Below are 20,334 nucleotides of genomic sequence, written 5' to 3' on the forward strand. Positions count from 1 at the left end.
CATCGAAAACTCTAAAATTTCCAGGTAGCACTTTTTAGCACGCCATTGTTAATTTCGTAAGTCGAAAATTCAAACTTTATTGTATTACTTTTACGTTATTTAAACGTTGACTCAAGCAAACACAGTTTTACTTGTCAATTATTTCGTAAAATCGTAATAAATAACTCGTCTTTTCAAACTAATTTTCATCGTTGAAAACTTGAACATTATGTCGTATTGGCAATATTCATGATCAATTCATTATTGTTTTACTTTTACGTTATTTAAACGTTGACTCAAGCAAACACAGTTTTACTTGTCAATTATATCGTAAAATCGTAATAATAACTCGTCATTTCACACTAATTTCCATCGTTGATAACTTAACATTTTGTCGTATTAGCAATATCCAAAATGGATGATGATTCAAAGTTAACTTTACTGAATACTCGTCGGGAGTATGTATTTCGTGAGATTCAAATATTGTACGATTTATCTCAACAAATTACCACAGACAGGAGCAAACTTGCGATATTTAAAAGTCGATTCAAGCGCATAGATGCTATTCGAACTGAATTTGTCGAAGTTACAGACGAAATAAACCGGTTAATTTTAACAATTAATCCAGACACACAAATTGATTACAAGAAGGTAGAATCATTTGATTTGTTGTATTATTCCGTTGTTTCGGTGGCTGACGAGGTGTTGCCGTCGTTAGTGTCAAATTCTGCCGCGGCTGTGAGTAAGGTCAGTGACCTCGCGTCACCAAAACAATGTCCTCAGGTTCGTTTGCCAAAAATCGACTTACCAAAATTCGATGGTAATCTTGAGTTATGGCAAACATTTTATGACACATATCTTTCTTTAATTCATGAAAACGCAAACCTCAGTACTATTGAGAAATATCATTATTTGCTTTCTTGTCTCACTGGATCTGCATTGTCAACGGTTAAAAGCATACCAGTAATTGCTGATAATTATGAAATTGTCTTCAATGCATTGATTGAAAGATATGATAACAAAAGAATTTTAGCTGTCAATTACTTGGAAAAAATATTTAATTTCACACCATTGAAAACAAATAGTTTCAGTGAATTGCAAAAGTTAACTAACTTGCTAGTAGAATCTGTTAATGCTTTAAAAGCAATGAAAATTTCAAATTTGGGTGAATTTATTTTATTCTATCTTGCATCCAAGAAATTAGATTCTCAAACCCGTGAGCGTTTTGAGAGTGAGAACTTTAAGGTTGGAAATATAGTACCTGAGTTTGAAGACTTAAAAACTTTTTTGTTAAATTACATCAAAATTTTAGAAGCCTGTGGTCGTTCTACCAAAACAAACAATTTCCAAAACTCAAATTCTAAGCAGGGCCAGGGTGCAAAACCTAAAACAAATTATAATCAAAAATCTTCTTCTTTTCCTATTGAGTCGGGATTGTGTTCAGAGACAGGGTCGAACTCATGCACAGGGCCGTATTTGACTTCTGATGATCACGGGGAGGATTGTAATTCTGAACCAGACTTGAACACAGGGGTGTATTCAGCATCAAATAAATTCCCTGGCTGTTCATGTTGTGGTTATTCTCATCATTCTATTTACAAATGTCCAGTTTTTCATAGAATGTCAACCATTGATAAATTAAGTTACATTAAAAGAAAAAACCTTTGCAGCAATTGTTTACGCCTGAACCATCAGGTAGATAATTGTTTTTCTAAATCAAATTGTTCAAAATGCAAGCAACGTCATCACACACTACTTCATGAGGATGTGACTGCTTGCCCCAGTACCTCTTTGACTGTCAAGCAGTTACCTAACACTGATACTTCAGTGAATGCAGTGAATGCTAGTGCCCATGTAACTCATGGCCAATCGCAAGTGATTTTAGGCACATGTGTTGTTCAAGCTCGTGGTCCCAGCGGTGTGATTAAGGTTCGAGCCCTTATCGATAGTGGGGCCCAAGATTGTTTCATGACATCTTCGTGCGCTCAGCGGCTTGGCTTGCCATTGCGGCGCTGTAGGATTACAGTTGCTGGACTAGGACAAAATACTATACACCAGGTGAAAGGTGTGACGTCATGCGTTATCCACCCCTGTTTATCTGAAGAACCTCGGTTTGAAATCTCACCAATCATAATGGATACCATTACAAATAAAATGCCAACAGCGCAAGTACCTTCACACGTTCGAGATTCTTTTAGAAACTTGGTGTTAGCTGATAATCAGTTTGATAGACCTGCAGAAATTGATCTGTTGCTTGGAGCAGAGTTATTTCATAACGTCTATGATGGCCAACGTTTGTTTTTTGGCTCTGACTTGCCAGTAGCTCTTCACAGCGTGTTCGGATGGGTGATCAGTGGAAAATTGGATCTTTCTTGTCGACCACCAACTTCAACCACCTCTCTCTTCGCTTCTACACTTGCCCTAGACAATGTAGTCAAGCGTTTCTGGGAAGTTGAAGAACCTCCTATAGTAAAGATTGTTAACCCAGAAGACGTGAAGTGTGAAAACATGTTTTCTGATCTTGTAAGGCGAAACTCAGATGGTCGTTATGTGGTGCCTATAATGCTTAAGGATCCACTTGAAGAATTGGGTGATTCGCATCAAATGTCTATGTCTCGCTTGAATAATTTGGAAAAGCGACTTATTCGTCACCAACAGTTGAAAGCTGACTATGTTCAGTTCATGCAAAAGTATTCTGATTTGGGACACATGACTTTAGTGGATTCACCTTCAGGTGCGAATGGAAACATCATAGCACATCATTGTGTGATTCGCCCGGAGAGCAACAGCACAAAATTCCGTGTAGTCTTTGATGCTAGCGCGAAGACTGGAAATGGAAAATCATTTAATGACATTGTTTATACTGGACCGAAACTACAGAATAACGTTGTTGATATTATCACAGCACTTCGGCTGGATGGTATAGTTTTTACAGTTGACATATCTAAGATGTACAGAAATATTGATCTGCGTCCCGAGGACAGACAATATCAACATATATTCTGGAGAGACTCACCGGAAGAGACTGTGAGTGAATTTGAATTAAACACTGTGACTTACGGTGTGAGTAGCTCACCTTATTTGGCTATTCGTACACTTCATCAGTTGGCTCAGGATCATGGTGAGCAATGGCCTCGTGCAGCAACTGCATTGCTCAAAGACACCTTTATGGATGATATCGTGGTGACAGCTCCGTCGGTGGACGTTGCCTTAGAAATAAAAGACGAGCTAATAAACTTACTCGATTGTGGAAAATTTGAGCTACGTAAATGGAGCAGTAATTGTCTTGATTTTCTTTCACATCTTCCAGCTGATCATCGTCAAACACCTAAAGCGTTTTGTGATAAAGAAAATCAATGTACACTCAAAATTCTGGGCATTCAGTGGGACCCACTCAATGACAAGTTTACTTACACTCATTTAGAAATGAACCCGGCTTGTACCAAGCGGATTGTTCTCTCGAGTGTGGCAAGAATTTATGATCCACTCGGATGGCTAACGCCAGTGGTATTATTGGCCAAGATGTTTATACAAGAACTGTGGCGTCTACAACTGGACTGGGACGAACCAGTTTCTACTGAAATGTTACAGAAATGGCAAGATTTCGTACGAAAACTGACAAATTTATCTAGTATCAGTATACCTCGGCAAGTAGTTCACTCAACTACATGGTTGAATACAGCACCACACAAGTTGAAAATGTTCGTTGCTCACAGAGTCGTAAAAATTACGGATGATCTCAGTGTTGATAACTGGAAGCACGTAGCAACGCATGATAACCCTGCGGATTTATGCAGTCGTGGATTTCGCTGTTCCCAGCTTGTTTCTCACCAAGTTTGGTGGCATGGTCCTGCTTGGCTTGTGACTGAGAAATCGTTGTGGCCCGTGCAAACGGATATCAGCCCTCCAGATATTGTACCCGAATTGAAACCGGCGGCTTCTCATACCTTAACTGCGTCAAAGGAAACTTATATTGATGCGATTAGCGAGCTCGTAGAAAGATCTTCATCCTTTTTACGTTCTCAGCGTGTTCTCGCATGGTGCCTTCGGTTCATCGGCAACTTGAAAAAGAAAAGGGACGACCGTGAACATAACACGGATTTGACTACCACGGAACATGAGAACTCACTGGTTGTTCTTATTCATAATGAACAGAGACGTCATTTTTCTGAAGTCCTGGACTCTTTTGCTACCAACTCCAGTTCCAGATGTAACAAATTGCTTCTCAAGCTCAGTCCATTCATTGATGAAGCTGGATTACTGCGTGTGGGGGGGCGTTTGCGTAATGCGCAGCTTCCATTAACAGCGATTCACTAATTTCTGCTTCCGATGCACTGTCATTTGTCGAAGCTAATTATTGATCACTACCACCGGGTATACTTACACTGTGGGCCGCGTGTCCTTCAGTCCTTGGTACTAAGAAAATACTGGATTCTTGGTATTCGCAATATGATAAGATCCAGACTTGCGAAATGTGTCACATGCTTCAAGGTCAAGCCATTACCAGCACACCCCTTAATGGGAGACCTTCTAGGCCCGAGAGTACAACCAGCTCGTTGTTTTCAAAATATTGAAATAGATTTCGCCGGACCTTTCACTGTCAAAGAAAGCACTAGACGTAACGCTCGCACTTATAAGGCTTACGTTTGCATTATGGTCTGCTTGGCAGTTAAGGCTGTTCATTTGGAGGTTGTTACCGACTTGTCGACTCCAGCTTTATAGCAGCCCTTGATAGGTTGTTTCACGCCGTGGACTGTGCAGGCTCATAATCAGTGGCTGCGGTAGAAATTTCATAGGAGCGAAATGGTATCTTAACGAAACTCAAAGTTTTTTTTTCCGCTTTGAGGTGTATTATGTATATAGGTCTAGGGAAGTTTTATTTTTGTTTCTTAATTCATTCATTCATTTTGTTTTAATGCAAGTACTTATCCTTGCGACTTTTAAGTTGTTGCTAGAGTGCAATATAATTTAATTTTCACTGTCCCTGTAAGAATGCGTGCAGTGTTTTATTATTTCTTCTTTTCCTCTTGAAGAGGTTTAATTTACTTTTTTTGAAATCCCTAAGTGATTTCAAGTGGGGGGGTATGTTTAATACCTCCATGCTCAGCACACTGGCTGATTTGATGATTTTTTATAAAAAAAAATAAAAAAAGGAAAAAAAGCTGTCAATTGTTTTTACTTCTCTCGCAGCTCGCTTTTCGTCTGTAACACAATACAATTTTCTGCGTCGTATCAAATCAAATATTATCATCGTCGTTTTCTTAGACCTACTGGTCAAACGTACTCCACTAGGTATAGCGTGTAACAACGCATAGCCTGGGGAAAGTGCAATAGGGACTAACGAGGTTAGATTTTCCACAAAATTTCAGCACAGAGCTGTAACATTTTTTAATTAAACCAGTCCAGTGCGAGTGAGGCTCAAGCGGCAAGGGTTCCGTACAAACTTGTTGTAAGTATGTAAATATTGTCTACTTAATGGACTTGCTTGTAATCGGTTTTTTTTAATCGAACATAACATTTTCAATTTTCGTTTTTTTTTCTTTACTTTTGTGTACAGACGACGACACGTCAATGTAAACACTGTGGGTTCTTGTTCAGTTGTTTTAGGGGCGAGTTTGCAACAAAAATAGGTAGCCTGATGTGCTGTCGTGGTACGTTAAATAAACCACTACTCGAGGCGGCCGACACGACAATAAAAGCTGATAAAAACTTTAATAAAATGTAAATTGCTTAATTTTCCTAATGACTATGTTCTTAAAAAGTAATTAAGTAATAACTTCAATATCCTCACCCTTTACGATGCTATCGACACCCACAAAATTTCATTAAAGACGAGAATAATCCTTAATCGGCTCATTTCGGCTCTCTTAATTAAGATAAATCATTAAAATTTTCAAAACAAGTACGAGGAGTACCTACCTACCTATTATGAATTTTTTTCCAGTGTTAACAGTCGCATGTCAAACTGAATTTTTAAAATAAGTCGCGAACACCTTAGAAAATTGATTTATTCAAGTTAAAAAACTTAAGTGAAGCAGCAAATCGAACGCACTGCGTTGAATAGAGCTCTGTGATTGATTCGTGTGTGACCCTGTGCATCCTCATAGTAATGTTTGTGAATACGGGCAATTATTTTGCACATCAACTAACTCTACATGAGATTACCAATTTTGAAGTTTGACGAACTCGATCCTCACATGCATAAACTTGTGATAGGATTACTGGGATGATTTGAGTGGCAACTACCGGTGAGCCGGTAACACACTGCCACGGTATGCCAGGTACGCGATATTGTGTAAAATTACTGGCAGGTAGCAAAACAGCTAAAAAAAGTAAAAATATTATATCGGGGCGTAGTGTGAGTTTCCGTCAAACGCATTCGATATCGACTGTGTTGAAGGTGTATTACGACGATTTTAGGTCTTAAAAGTTTCCGCTAGAGGCACTGTACACACGGCCACACTGTTAGCTATCCATTTCAGTTTTTGCTCTCGCTCTCATCAAATGGTGATTCTTTGCGATAGAACGAGACGACATGACAGGCAATGGATAGTTAACACTTTTGTCGATGGTACAATCCGTCATACATTAAGGTTGAGTTGCACCATCTTACTTTAACTAAGACAAACGTCAAAAATCTGTCAAACTCCATACAAAAAGCACCGGTTAACGTTATAGTTACCGCAAAAGTTAGGTGGTGTAACTCAGCCTTAATGTCACTTTTTTACGCAGTCGATATCGAATGCGTTTGACGTAAACTCACACTACGCCCCGTGGTCGTATGCCGGTGGTTTTCTGTCCTCTGGGGTGATGTGGTGGACGCGGATCTTGGCGACCGAGAGAAAACAAGTGACTGGCATGAAACCACACAAGACTGAAGTAAATAGCGACATCTATAGCCAAGACAATTTTTCAGTCTTTGAGTCGCTCACGAGCTAATGGATTAACGCAAACAGCTCACGTGATTGGTCCCCACCATAGTATAGTAAATACCTACTTACTGTCTTTCTTGGGTTACTTATAACTTTGTTTGTCACCTGTCAACCGCTTAGCGGAAAACTTACGGGGAAAGTCGATCAATTCCTCTTATCTTCTTCCTGGTTGTTTTTTTAACTTTCCCCAGGGGTAAAGTTACCTCTGGTTGAGATTTTGTGTCAAAAAAAAAACTAAAGATCCTGAGTACGTAAGTTGAGCCTAAGTCAAGTAAATCTGTCATTCTGTGACTGAAATTCACATGGGCAAAGCCACGGTCAAAGGCTAGTGTACAATAATACAACACGTATAAGTATAAGCAAAGTTCCATCTAATCATAATTAAGAGTGCCGGAAAATAACATTGAAGTAGGCAGTTAATTTTAACTATAACATAATAAGTACCTACTCGCCCTGCTCATTATTATAAGTACCTATACGAGCGGCCGCCCGCGACTTCGTACGCGTGGATCCCGTTTTACCCTCTTAGGGGTGGAGTTTCGTAAAATCCGTTCTTAGTGAGCACCTAAGTTCTAAAAGGAACGCCTATGCAAAATTCGAGACTCCTTGCACTTGTAGTTTCTGAGATTTCGTGATGAGTGAGTCAGTCAATCGGTGACCTTTTGCTTTTATATGATATACAAGTAGATGCAACCTTGATACAATTGCTTTCTAATGCCAAAGTTTGTGATACTCAATTCCCGCACTCGGAAGTTAGGTATGGGATTAACTTCGGGGTAGTATGGGAAGTTAGGTATGGGATTAACTTCGGGGTAGTATGAAGTGAACATCGCGTAACATGATTATGTGATCTACACACCGAGCAAACTTTCCTGGAAAGTAAGGCTGAGCCCATACTATGCGTAACATCTGGAATAATAAGGTAGCTTAATATACTTAACTAGCTTTACCCGCGACTTCGTACGCGTGAAAGGTTTAGTCTCAGAATGTTCAATTTGCAAAACGTCTAAGTCGCAAAACATCTTAGGTCGCAAAACGTCCAAGTCGCAAAATGTCCAAGTCTCAAATTGTCCAAGTTGCGAAATGTCCAAGTCTTAAAAGTTCAAAGTTTCTAATAAAGAGTTTTCATTTCATAATTTCTTAAGAAACTTTTGAGACTTGGAAATTTTGCAAATTTTAATGGGACATTCTGAGACTAAAGGGCGTGAAAACCTACCCTACTTATAGATCCAGCGCTTAACACAGTCAATACCTAAGGTATGGGTGCGGTACTGAAAGGTGTTTTTGGGACGTCTAACGTCAGCGAGACTTCAAATGTGCTTCAGATTCGTATGCTCTGTCACGACATAATGTCAATATCACCTCTCCCGCGCTGCTCCCATGCCTCAGGCACTGAGTTAAGTAAGTATGCATCATTGCTATGTTTTGTATATTAGATAACGACGTATTACGTAGGTATACTATGTAGCTATGTAAATACTTTTACGAAGCTAAAAAGTAAAAACGATGCAAAAAAATATTAGTTCGAAAACACGATTAAAACTTTTAGGTCACGATTTAGTTTCCTAAATGTATTTGCTATTGGAATAGCTCTGGTGTTTGTATTCACTTGAATAAATACCTTTAATAAATTACTATTTGTTTCTGAGAGAATATTGGGTGGACCTTTCGAAATATTGGTACAGTACAACTTTATTCCAATCGTAACAAAAACATGTTGCGAAGTTTTTGGCTACTTTGAGTATCACGAATTATTTGACGCTGACTGCACTACGCTCTTTTTGCCCTATTTTGATTGTAAGATCACTTGTCAGTAGTTGAGTAGTAGGTACTTCCCAGTTAGTTAATTGATGAGTATTTAATTAGACGTCTTACGAAATATTCAAGTCACTTATTTTGACAAAGGTGAAGATTTTGTAAAACTTATTAATTAACTAAATATTAGGGTGAAACGCATGACATGTCAAAGCTAGCTGACAAGCCTTCAAAGAGTAAGCTCCCAGTCATTATTTAAAGTGCTGAAACGTGGACGCACGGTAAGGTCGCGCAACCAGAGTTGAGTCCATCAACACAAGCAAAGTCTTGTATCTGTATACGCTGTCTGCGCTGACTTTGCGTAAGCAAATGGCAAATCTAGATAATGTTTTTATCTCAAAAATCAATTGTTAAGCTTTTTTGCTGTAGGTAAGGAGTACATATTATTATAAATATTTAGAATCCTGTTAGATTTTACCTCGTATAATAGTTTTAGGCTTATGTCACTTCCACGAAACAAATTGCTGAGGATTACGGCCAACACTTGCCCAGGTAAAAGAAAATAAGAGGGTGCCTAGAAAAACAACACATATTTAAAGTAAGTTTTTTTCTGTGATGCTGGAATTTTCCCGAAGTACGGACGGCTGCCTAAAAGGCACTGGTATATTGGGTAGTTTTAATAATATGACTTTGTAAGTTTTTTATCTTGTGTGGAAGCAATCGCTAGCGACTTAAGCATAATTTTAAACACGTGAGAATTCGTCATGTTGAAAAAAAAAGAGTATTCCATGTAATAAGTAGTTACACTCAGTTTATCTTCAAAATTATTTTCTTCGCGTAAATAAATATCAGATAAATCACAGTTGTTTTTATTGTTCGTTATCATTACATTGATACGCAATTGCCAATTAGTTTATTTAGTTTTTCTATCTGTTTATTTTACCCAACAAATATTTATGACGAAGAATGCCTGAAATTAAAAATAATAAACCATGTTGAATAATAATATTATTATAATATTATGAATGAATTCAGTTTGAGTGTTATTTAAGGCTGATTCCTCCATAAAATTTTGTTGTGTATTTTGGCAATGATTCTAATTAATATCCACAATATTAAATCATCTTTAAGTAAGTATCCAGTTATGCCTGGGCAGTAAAAGTTCAGTTTTATATTGTGCAAGACTTTTCTTTGCTAAAACCAACATTTTTTAACTTAACAAATTAGACATTGCGGTGTTCTGAATAAAATAAATAAAATAAAAACATATACATTTCAAAAATAATCTACAATTAGGTATGTTAACATTCTCTGACAGTGACGTTAGGATTTTTAAAAGTAAATAAGTGGCAAAGATACGATTAACTACTGCTGGACATTGTAAAAAGTCAAAAATCATTATAATGTAACTTTAAACGCTTTCGAAAACCTTTCCAATTAAATCAAGCCACCAATTTTCCCTCCAATTAGTCCTCGATACACCTTTACTATCGATATACAAAATCTACGAAATACGGTTGTTTTGGTCTGGACTGAGACTGAAACTATTTTAGGAATTTTAAATTGATTCGCGAGAAACACAGAATGTTTCGGAGAAATACATCAATCTTTGGAAAGTGCAAGATTTATAGTGTTGTACTATACTACCTATATTTTTGTAGATTATGTACCTACTCGTTCTACGAGTACCTATAATTGTACTAATATTATGGATGTGAAGGTACCTATACAAAGTAAGATGTTAAGATAGGAAGATGAAATCCAGGACGAATCTGAGGGCTAAAGCTAGTAGGACAATAGAGCATCTACCTACCTAATAATGTATATTTAGACTAATCATACTAGTAACGAGACTTATTATTTATTTATTTTATTTATTTATTAAACCTTATTTAGAATATGAAACCGTATAAATTCGCTTACCCAAGTGAAATTCGATTTTTCACTTACACCTTAGAAAGGTCCAGAAGATTAAAGCTCGCTTTCCACCAAGGCGGAGCGAAGCGGAGAAGTGTTTTGAATAATCAATCAGATTTCATTATTTCCACATCTCTTCGGGACGCGTCGCAGCCGCCGTTGTCAAAATCAATACAGGGTTACTTTGCAAACAGTTTCCAAAATTTTTAGGAGCGACTCAGGATCAGTAAGATAATCGATTTACTCGTACGTAAAGAAAACAACATTCTTTTTTCATATTTTATTATTTTTATCCGCTGCGTGTGGTTTCAAATTGACTTACGTGGATAATTTACTTCGTTCATTGAAAAATATAAGCCTTAGCCTTTAAAACTTACACTTTCTATATTTTATTTACGTAAAATACAACGATTCAAAATAATTACGATAAAGCTTATCACAAAAATTTTGACAACTGTTTGCAATTTCACCCTGTAGAAAAATTTGTCCGCCTGACACATCTCACATCACAACTCTCTTCTCCGCCTGAGAATAATGTGGTGGCAGGCCTTTGTTCAAACGATCATAGCAAATATTGTGATAGGGATAGAGACATGCGATTTTTGGTTTTACAAAGATAATACAATAGAGAATAATACAAAGTAATAAAAACCACCTGTTATAGGGGCATTTTTTTGAGAAATTTATCAAATAACCAAAAAAATACGAATTTTTAAGCAGATTTTTTTCAAAAAGTATCATTTTTTATTATTTGTTTGCATTTTCTGGGTGTTTTATGTATTTTTTCAGTATCGCCTGTTATTTAGCATTATTACTGTTTTTATTTTATCAGGATATACCGCTTAGTTTAAAAGTTATTACGTTTTCTTTACAATAAGTAATTGGAAGAAAAAAACTTCTATAAAAAATTAAAAAAAAATCTCAAAAAAATTTTGACCTCTTTTTTGTCGATAAAAATAGGTCTAGTTTCATCTATTTTCATATGTGCACTTTAACGTGACTCACACTGTATTTATCGGAATAAAATTTACTGAACCACAATGGCTCAGACAATATCCTTCGACATGCCCTCATTTAAGTGATTAAAATATACAATGTTCTAATTAGAGGTTTTTTTTTTGGTAACAATCCCCAGTTGAGAATATTAATCTCAGTAGTGTTCATAAATTTATAGAAATGATGAGGAAATTCTTGGAACCGGTAAACGTCTAGACGATCCCAACTAGCAACAATTTATTTACCAAATAATTTAGGTATTTATTGTAATTAAATAATGATAAACGACAAGAGCTTAAAAACTACTTATTATCTAAAATTTTAATACCTAAATGAAGAATATAATATTGACAAAATAAAATAAAAAATACGCCACCCCCAGCGCCGCCGTCGCGATATGGTTGCCAAATTGTATCTATGACACTTTTGGGACTTAAATTCACTTAACAGAAGTAGTACTAGAAAACATATGAAACTTTCGACAACCGTATCATAAAGTAGAAAAATTCAAAAGACAACGTCGACACAAATTTTTTCGCAAACGCTTTAATAAATGTATTATTTTTCTTCTTTGTGAAAATATTCGTAGTGCGCGAGAAAAACGTGACGACAATATTTTAACAAACCACCCGGGGATGAGCATAACAATACAACTTGAATGTCTCGACTCGACGTCGAGTGAAATTCTTCCACCTCTTTACCAAGTCAAATTACTATTGTGTCTATTTGTACCAATAAATAAAATTATTGTGTTTATTTTGGTAGCTACCTACATCCGCTTTTTCAATATTTAACTCCGTAATAGTTATTGATTTCCTTCTCGGATATAAAATAACAATTTTCTTGATTATATTTGACCTATTGCCACTTCAACTTGGTATGCCATTATTGTACGACGAGAAACGGCTTAACATTAATTGTATAAGTAAAAATAGCGTCAAGTAGTTAGTTACACCCAAAGTGGCCAAAAAGTTGACAACACAATCTTGCTTCCGTCGCCGAAACGTCGGGAGGGTAAATATTATTTACCGTTAAAATAGATATTGTTGCAATAAATCCCGTGAAGTGATAATTTTATAACACAATCTTATTTCAATTGGACAAAAATTTGACAAAGATGTGTTGCGAACATTTTGATTAATTTGGGTGTCACGAACTACTTGACGCTAACTGATGTACACGTTATGAAGAAATCTGAAACACGGTATGTGTTATCCGTCCTCTGCACCTTTACACAGTAGACCATAATAATTTAAAGGTTATTGAAATGATGAATTTTAATTTCTGTGACGCGTCTGGGTGTTACTATGTAAAATATTTATGTATTTAAAAAAAGTATATAAGTAGTATATCCGTTAAACTAGCACCCTTAACTTAATTGCTTATTTTGGGGCTAAATGGCACTGAGTGACAAATTAATTATCAAAATATTGTAGATTATTTTTAACTTCATCTTATGTAAAGGCAGGCTTTTCTTCGAAATCTCTCCGTTCATTGAATATAATTATAGCCTAAGGTTATTGTACCTTCTTAGTGGGTAAGCCTATTAACGGTTGTTATGCCTATTAACTAGCACTTGTTGATCGGGAAAAGATCGCCTACAAAAAGTTCTCCCTAACTGTTGCCAACAGAAATATACGATTTATCCGGCAAGCGAAAATCTTTGAATCTTTTCTTCAAAATATCTAAAGGTAATTTGAGTAATGTGTTGTGTTTTGTTTTTAAAATAACAATTCGATTTCAAATGCTCTTCAAACCTCATACAAAAATACGCAATTTCACGCTTGCGATTGGTCCGCACGTGTGGACACTCGACGATTGGCTGAACCAAATAATCGAGTGCATACCAAACCTATATACTTTATTGGAAAATAGTTTTTATGCAATTGCCAATAAAAATTTAGTGCCAAAAGTTCGCGTTCCATTTCACTGGAAGGTTATATTCGGATGGAATATTTCACTGGGTAGGCTTCAGGGAACTTTTTATTCCGAAATTTGATGCAGTCCTGACGATTGCGCGAGTGGGCAAAGGGTCAAAGCATCAAATTCCTTTGACTATCATAAAACTCATCTTGCTTTCCAAATTACATGGAAGTTGGACAGTTACTAGCACGTTTGTTGCAAAATAAATGGTCTATCGCAATTAGATAATACCTATATAGAATTTCAACTAGGTAAGTAGACAGTTACATCAAAATTAGTAAAGAAGTAACAATTTCAATGCGATCAAGTACGCGTTTGACCTCGTCTAAATTTTTTTAAAGAACTCTTGTTTCTTAATTTAAATACAAACATTTTTAGGAGAGGGTTCTTAATATTTCAGAGATCGATGGGAATCGAACTGCCATGCCAGCTCTCAAATCGGTAGTCTGCATGCCGACACCGTTTGATCTAAGTAAGCCTAAAAACTGTCCGTAAGTGAAACACTTATAACTGGGAAAACACTAATGTAGGTAAAATACAATAACAAAAATAAGGTTGTTTACCACATAACGCTACAAACCTTGAAATAAACAGTTTTTTACTTTAAAAAGCAAAGTACAACTGATTTGCAATATTAATAGAAATCCGAAAACGTTTTTGTACGAAGTTACCTTGACAACGTATGGAGTATCAATATACTATAACATCACCCCTATACCGAGTAACATATTAAGTACTTTTCATTTATTTATACAGGGTGTTTCTTGTAAGGTGTCAAGCCGAAGGCAGGTGATAGGTGAGGACTAGACCTATCGATTTCACCCCCATGTATGTTCTACGATTTTTCGTAGTTTAGAAGTTATCGTTAATTTTGTGATTTTTTCAAATTTTATGACCTAGTAAGCTTTAAATTTTTTTATCTTTTTTTTGGGTTGACTTTTCTCAGATTTCTTTTTTTTTGACAGATTCCCTATTGATTGCAGATGTTTGAAAAAATAATCACCTTCCTATCTTTGATGAAAGATACAAAATGTTTGCTAGAAACATAAAAAATAAGCTTTTAGCAGAACATTCTAAAATTTTCAACTTAAGCAGTTTTCTGAACTTTCAGAATAATACAAAAAAACATGTACTTAATAGGCCATTATTTTCTGTAATCGCTCCACTAAAGTGGTAAGTCGGAGATTCCGTTACATGTTTTTGACTTTCTTAGGACTAACTAATGTTCGCAATCCCCTAAGTTTACAACCACCACTGTGGTCTAGTGGTAAGGCCACCTATTTAGGACAGCCAATTCCTCTTTGGTTTAGGATTCCGAGTGAAGCTCGCTGATCATCCATCAGTTTCCATCAGGTCAGATGACGGGCAAGAGATTCCTCGTTGTGGATAAAAAAACCGGCCAAGTGCGAGTCGGGCTCGCACACCGAGGGTTCCGCCGTACAAACGTAGCGGTTTACAATTTATGACGTACTAGCTTTCCGCCCGCGGCTTCGCCCGCGTGGAATTTTGTCTGTCACAGAAAAACTTTATCGCGCGCGTCCCTGTTTCAAAAACCGGGATAAAAACTATCCTATGTTCTTTCCCGGGACTCAAACTATCTCTATGCCAAATTTCATCAAAATCGGTTGCGAGGTTTAAGCGGGAAAGCGTAACAGACAGACAGACAGACAGAGTTACTTTCGCATTTATAATATTAGTTGGGATTAGTTGGGATTAAATCAAATTACTTACTTGATTCCGTTGCGAGTAGTGGCGAATTTCAAAATATGCGGTATGATTATTTTTTATTTATTTATTTTTCCTATATTTGCATTATAGGTAGGTACCTACCTCAGCGTTTTGAATTTTTGCGTTGATTTAGAATTTCTCACAGTTTAGAGGCAATTAGATTTAAGAAGTGTTTGATATGAATATCAACTTTAATATCTCTACGCGTTCATGTGAAAAAGGGTAGGTAGTAAGTTTATAATTATTAAAAAAATATTTTATGTCATGTAAGCAAAAATAATATTTTAAATTTTATATAACTTCAAATTTATCATTTTCGCAATTTTTCCTTTATCTGTACTATATAACGTTGCTTCGTGCCGAATTTCAAGATTCTGAGTTCACAGGAAGTACCTTGTAGGTTTTGATTCCCTAGCGTGTGACGGAAATTCGTCTAAGGTGTCGGTATAAACTGCTGTATCTTTTGATCGCGTTAACTTAGAAGTTTGATTTTTTTACTTCTTAAAGGGACAATAGATCTAGGTATTTGGTATAAATTTCAATTTGATACCTTTATTCGTTCGTGAGAAATAAGGTAGTAAGTTTCGTTTTATTAAAATATTTTTATTATATTATATAACTAAAAAAATGAAATTTTCGCAATTTTTCCTATATTTGCATTATATGACAATGCTTTATGCCAAATTTCAAGATTCTGAGTTTACGGGAAGTATCCTGTAGGTTTTGATTCCTTTGCGAGTGTCGAAAATTTGTTAAAAATATCGACATAATCGGCTGTATCTTTTGATTGGCTTGGCTTAGAAGTTTGATATTTTCACAGCTTAAAGGGACAATAGACCTGAGTATTTCATGTGAATTTCAGCTTGATACGTTCACGCGTTCTTGAGATAAAGGGTCTTGACAGACGGACGGACAGACGGACAACAAAGTGATCCTATAAGGGTTCCGTTTTTTCCTTTTGAGGTACGGAACCCTAAAAATGTTCTGTTCAGTTATTGTCTTTAAATGTGTTCCACGTAACGTAAACTTAGAGAATTGCAAACATTAGTTAGTCCTAAGAAAGTCAAAAACATGTAACGGAATCTCCGACTTACCACTTTAGTGGAGCGATTACAGAAAATAATGGCCTATTAAGTACATGTTTTTTTGTGTTATTATGAAAGTTCAGAAAACTGCGCAGTTTTTAAAATTATTTTGGACCTATGGAATTTCTTTTTTTTTAAACTTTTAAGTTGAAAATTTTAGAATGTTCCGCCAAAAGCATATTTTTTATGTTTCTAGCAAAAATTTTGTATCTTGCATCAAAGATAGGAAGTTGATTATTTTTTTAAAAATCTGCAATTAATATGGAATCTGTCAATAAAAAGAAATCTGAAAAAAGTCGACCCAAAAAAAAGATAAAAAAAAATTAAAGCCTATTGGGTCATACAATTTAAAAAAATCACAAAATTAACGATAACTTCTAAACTATGAAAAATCGTAGAACATACATGGGGGTGAAATCGATAGGTCTAGTCCTCACCTATCACCTGCCTTCGGCTTGACACCTTACAAGAAACACCCTGTATTATGATTAGGCCTCAAAAGATGACAAATATTCCACACTAGCAACCCTCCCTGGCTTGATCAATTAAAACCAAAATCAAAACCACTAGAAAGAAAAAAAGAAAGAAAGAAACATTTACTACGATGAACATCACTTAGTTAAGGACAAAGAAGGTACATACGGAAATAAAGACAGAAATGGCACATAAGTATTACAAGGAAATAAAAAGTGCACTGAACAGTGATATCCTGTCGCAACAGCGATGCCCATCGCAATGGGACTCCACTCAGCATATGCCGTGGCCCACGGCGGGGAAGGCCACAACGCTGGTTTTCAGTGTGCCCCACTAAACTCTATTTATTGATGAAAATCGCATTAAAATTAATTGCGTAGTTCAAAAGATACGCACAGACAGCAAGTGCGATTTTGTTTAATTCTATGTCAAGAACCAGCTAAAAGTAAATCATGTCGAATGAAAAAACCAGCCCACGTAGTGTTTGCATCGCCCTGATGGAAAACGCCCCGAATGCCCTTCTGAACTATCTATGTCACCGTAAAATGTAAACTTACTCAGTTTAATTTGAACACAAACTTACTCAACGCTAGTTTATAATCCCATGCCTTAAGTAAACTGTCGGAGTTTACAATTTTGAACAAACTAAGTAACTTACATATCTATAACCTAAGATTAATTAAGCCTAGATGGATAATCTTCATGCAAACGCTTCGCCTAAAGTGAGGCCAAAATCTTATGTCATAACCTATGATCATAACGTTGCGAAAAATATACAATAAAGGCGATATTTTCGAAAGTAGGAGAGTTAGTTAATAACTTTTTGACATTTCAAGTGTGCCAGAACATGTAGACCACCACTGAAGTTGTCTCACTTTTCTTGCGCTTACTATCTATCTAGGCTTTATTAATCTATGCCTATAGCTATAATTTAATTTTGTGAATGTCAAACTACCATGTAAAAACTGACTGAAGTTAAAAAAAAATATTAGAAAGATATAAATTGTAGATAGGTAGGAACGCACCGTGTGATCTAAAGTTAAAAAGTTCGACGTCATGATAGGAGATTGAAGAGAAGAAAAACTCTACCAGCTACTCGAGTTTTAAATTGATTAAACATTTCATATTAGACTGGAAGAAAAAGTAACTAAAGTAAGGGATTGTCTGTCACCCTGTTCTTTTTATACTGTATTTTTTGCGATAGACACGTGTAATGATTACCAATAAGTATGTACGTAGGTATGTACGGTCGACTCTCCTAAGTTTATTTCTATTACTAAATGATGGAGAGGCAAAACATTTGTTGTAATGTAGTTGGTAACTCTAGATATTTAATTTTGATCCAGCTGTAAGCAAAAATAATTTTAATGTAATATTAAATAACACAAAAATATTTTTCCGATATAATAACTACGAGTATACCTACAGTTGCAAGTTAATAAGAACCTTTCTCTACACTGGTCGTTAATACAGAGTTCCCGTAGCAAATACTAGAAAATATTTATTTGCCTGATAAAAAACATAAAGTATGTACCTACCTAATTGGTAGCTACAACAAAACAGATACGTACCTACTTATAATAGTTCAGCATAAAAAATACCCGTATTTACTTAACTGTTCTTCATGTTCAAAGGGAAATTAGTAAAAGCAAATAGAAGGTAAGCAAAGAGTAGGTTAAGTGATTTCTTAAAAAAGAAACCTTCAGAGGGAAACAACAAATTAAATTGGAGGGAATTAATCCGTTAAACGAGATTCTAATAATAACCTTTTATTCATGAGCAATAAAGTCAATATCCAAATTTTCCAGCCAGTACCAATTCATTATAATTTGACGAATAATCATCGCAAAAAAATAAAAAACACCGCAATAAAAAATAAGTTTCACAATTTTAAAATTGGAACAAATAGTGTAGCTCGTATTTTCAAACATCAATTCACACTTCCTAACTCATTTCAATTTATTAGATCTACCGCAGTCTAATGTGTTAGCCGTATATTTTGTTAGATACTTAGTGCCACATTCACACACAACACTCTTACGAAATATATTGCACGTAGGCACATCCACTTCGTAAATTGCTTCTGAGGTATGTTTATGTTATCGTTGACATTAAAACGTGGGGATATTAAAAATGAGTGGGCTATTATTTAATTTCTATTCTTGGAATCAAAAGAAAAAAGTTATTATAATTAGAAAAATAACATGATAACAAAAGTATAAAAAAGGAATTTAAATATAATAAATCAATGACAATATTATAATAATAATCTCAATCAAATGTTTAACGCTGATTCATACTGGGAAAATAAACAACAATTTTTAAACTGTACTTCACCAACACTTCTTATGCAATACATTTCAGTATTTTAATGAGCAATTTTACTTAAGAATTTCACAAGAATACTCTTACTATTATTTAAATATTATGAATAAGTACTTACATTTTCTACTCAGAATCAACTCCAAACTTCACAAAAAGCATTCACAAAAAAGTTTAACATCCAAAGTTCATTCCACGCAGTTTCTAATCAATTAAATTCCACTTCACCAACTCTTATTCAAGATTTAAAAAGTTTGTAGACTTCGTTTCAAATTTCGAACACCGCAGGCCGCACGGAACTGTGCGCCTTTGCCTGATCTACGATGAAGACTGAAAGCCGGCGCGATAGGGACCTACGCCTGCCAGTGACTGCGCTTGGCGACTCTCAGGTAATGCCGCGTAAATAAGTTTATCTTGGCTATGGTAATTGATTTATTGTTTTTAAAATTCAAACGTCGTCGTCGACGTCACGTCACGACTCTTGCCGTGAATAACAGTTTTTTTTAATTTCAGCAGTCTTGGGTCCTTAGGCACGTCTCGAACGGCTTGTGTACTGTGTAAGCAGTGCCGTATTATCCATAAGGCACTTTAGGCCAGTGCCTAGGGGCCCACTATGACCAGGGGCCCAGCACTTCCGATTAAAAAAAAGAAAAAAAACATACGATAAAGATTATTTTTATGCAACAAAACTCAAACCACCTCAAAACTTCGCCTTATTTTGGTTTACACATTCATAATATTTCGATATTGTGGAAGTTAATTTATTTTCGTAACGTTTAGGCCATAGAATTAGATTTTAAATCGGAAATAATTCCTACAAAAGATTTTATTGTTTTAATGGCTTCATTTGTTGCCCATTAATACTATCCTAGGTTTTCGACTTCGGCGGAGTTGTGCTTAAGTGGTGGGGCCCCTCGAAAGGGCCATTTTTGCGGTTTTACTGTTATACCGCGTAAAGGACTTACTGTATCGAAAACTGATCTTCATGACGGTTGAAGGACATTCAATCCTGCATTTAATAAGACAAATACATATGTTTTGGACAAACTGTTCTCGTGCTTATCTTCGACAAAGTAGAAAATTTATACCCGCAGGGTCCCAAACCTTGAAAAGGGCCGCCTTAACACCTTTGCTGCGGCAGTAACTTTCTAATACTTTCCATTCCTTCGGTACTAGGTCAGTAAACCTGGTATTAAAACTTACATTGTGGCGGCACAAGGTTT

General features: G+C 35.8%; 1 protein-coding gene across 2 annotated transcripts in view; it reads right to left on the reverse strand.

The window, feature by feature from the left end:
* Nucleotides 1-19,459, reverse strand: part of LOC135079878 (G-protein coupled receptor dmsr-1-like) — a 68,148-nt gene extending 48,689 nt beyond the window's left edge. For both annotated transcript variants that reach the window (XM_063974504.1, XM_063974503.1), the window contains exon 1: nucleotides 19,233-19,459. The gene's annotated coding sequence lies outside the window, so the exon portion shown is untranslated. The remainder of the gene's footprint in view (nucleotides 1-19,232) is intronic.
* Nucleotides 19,460-20,334: the final 875 nt, after the last annotated feature.

This window comes from Ostrinia nubilalis, chromosome 17 (genome assembly GCF_963855985.1).
Source record: "Ostrinia nubilalis chromosome 17, ilOstNubi1.1, whole genome shotgun sequence".
NCBI classification, from domain to species: Eukaryota; Metazoa; Arthropoda; class Insecta; order Lepidoptera; family Crambidae; genus Ostrinia; species Ostrinia nubilalis.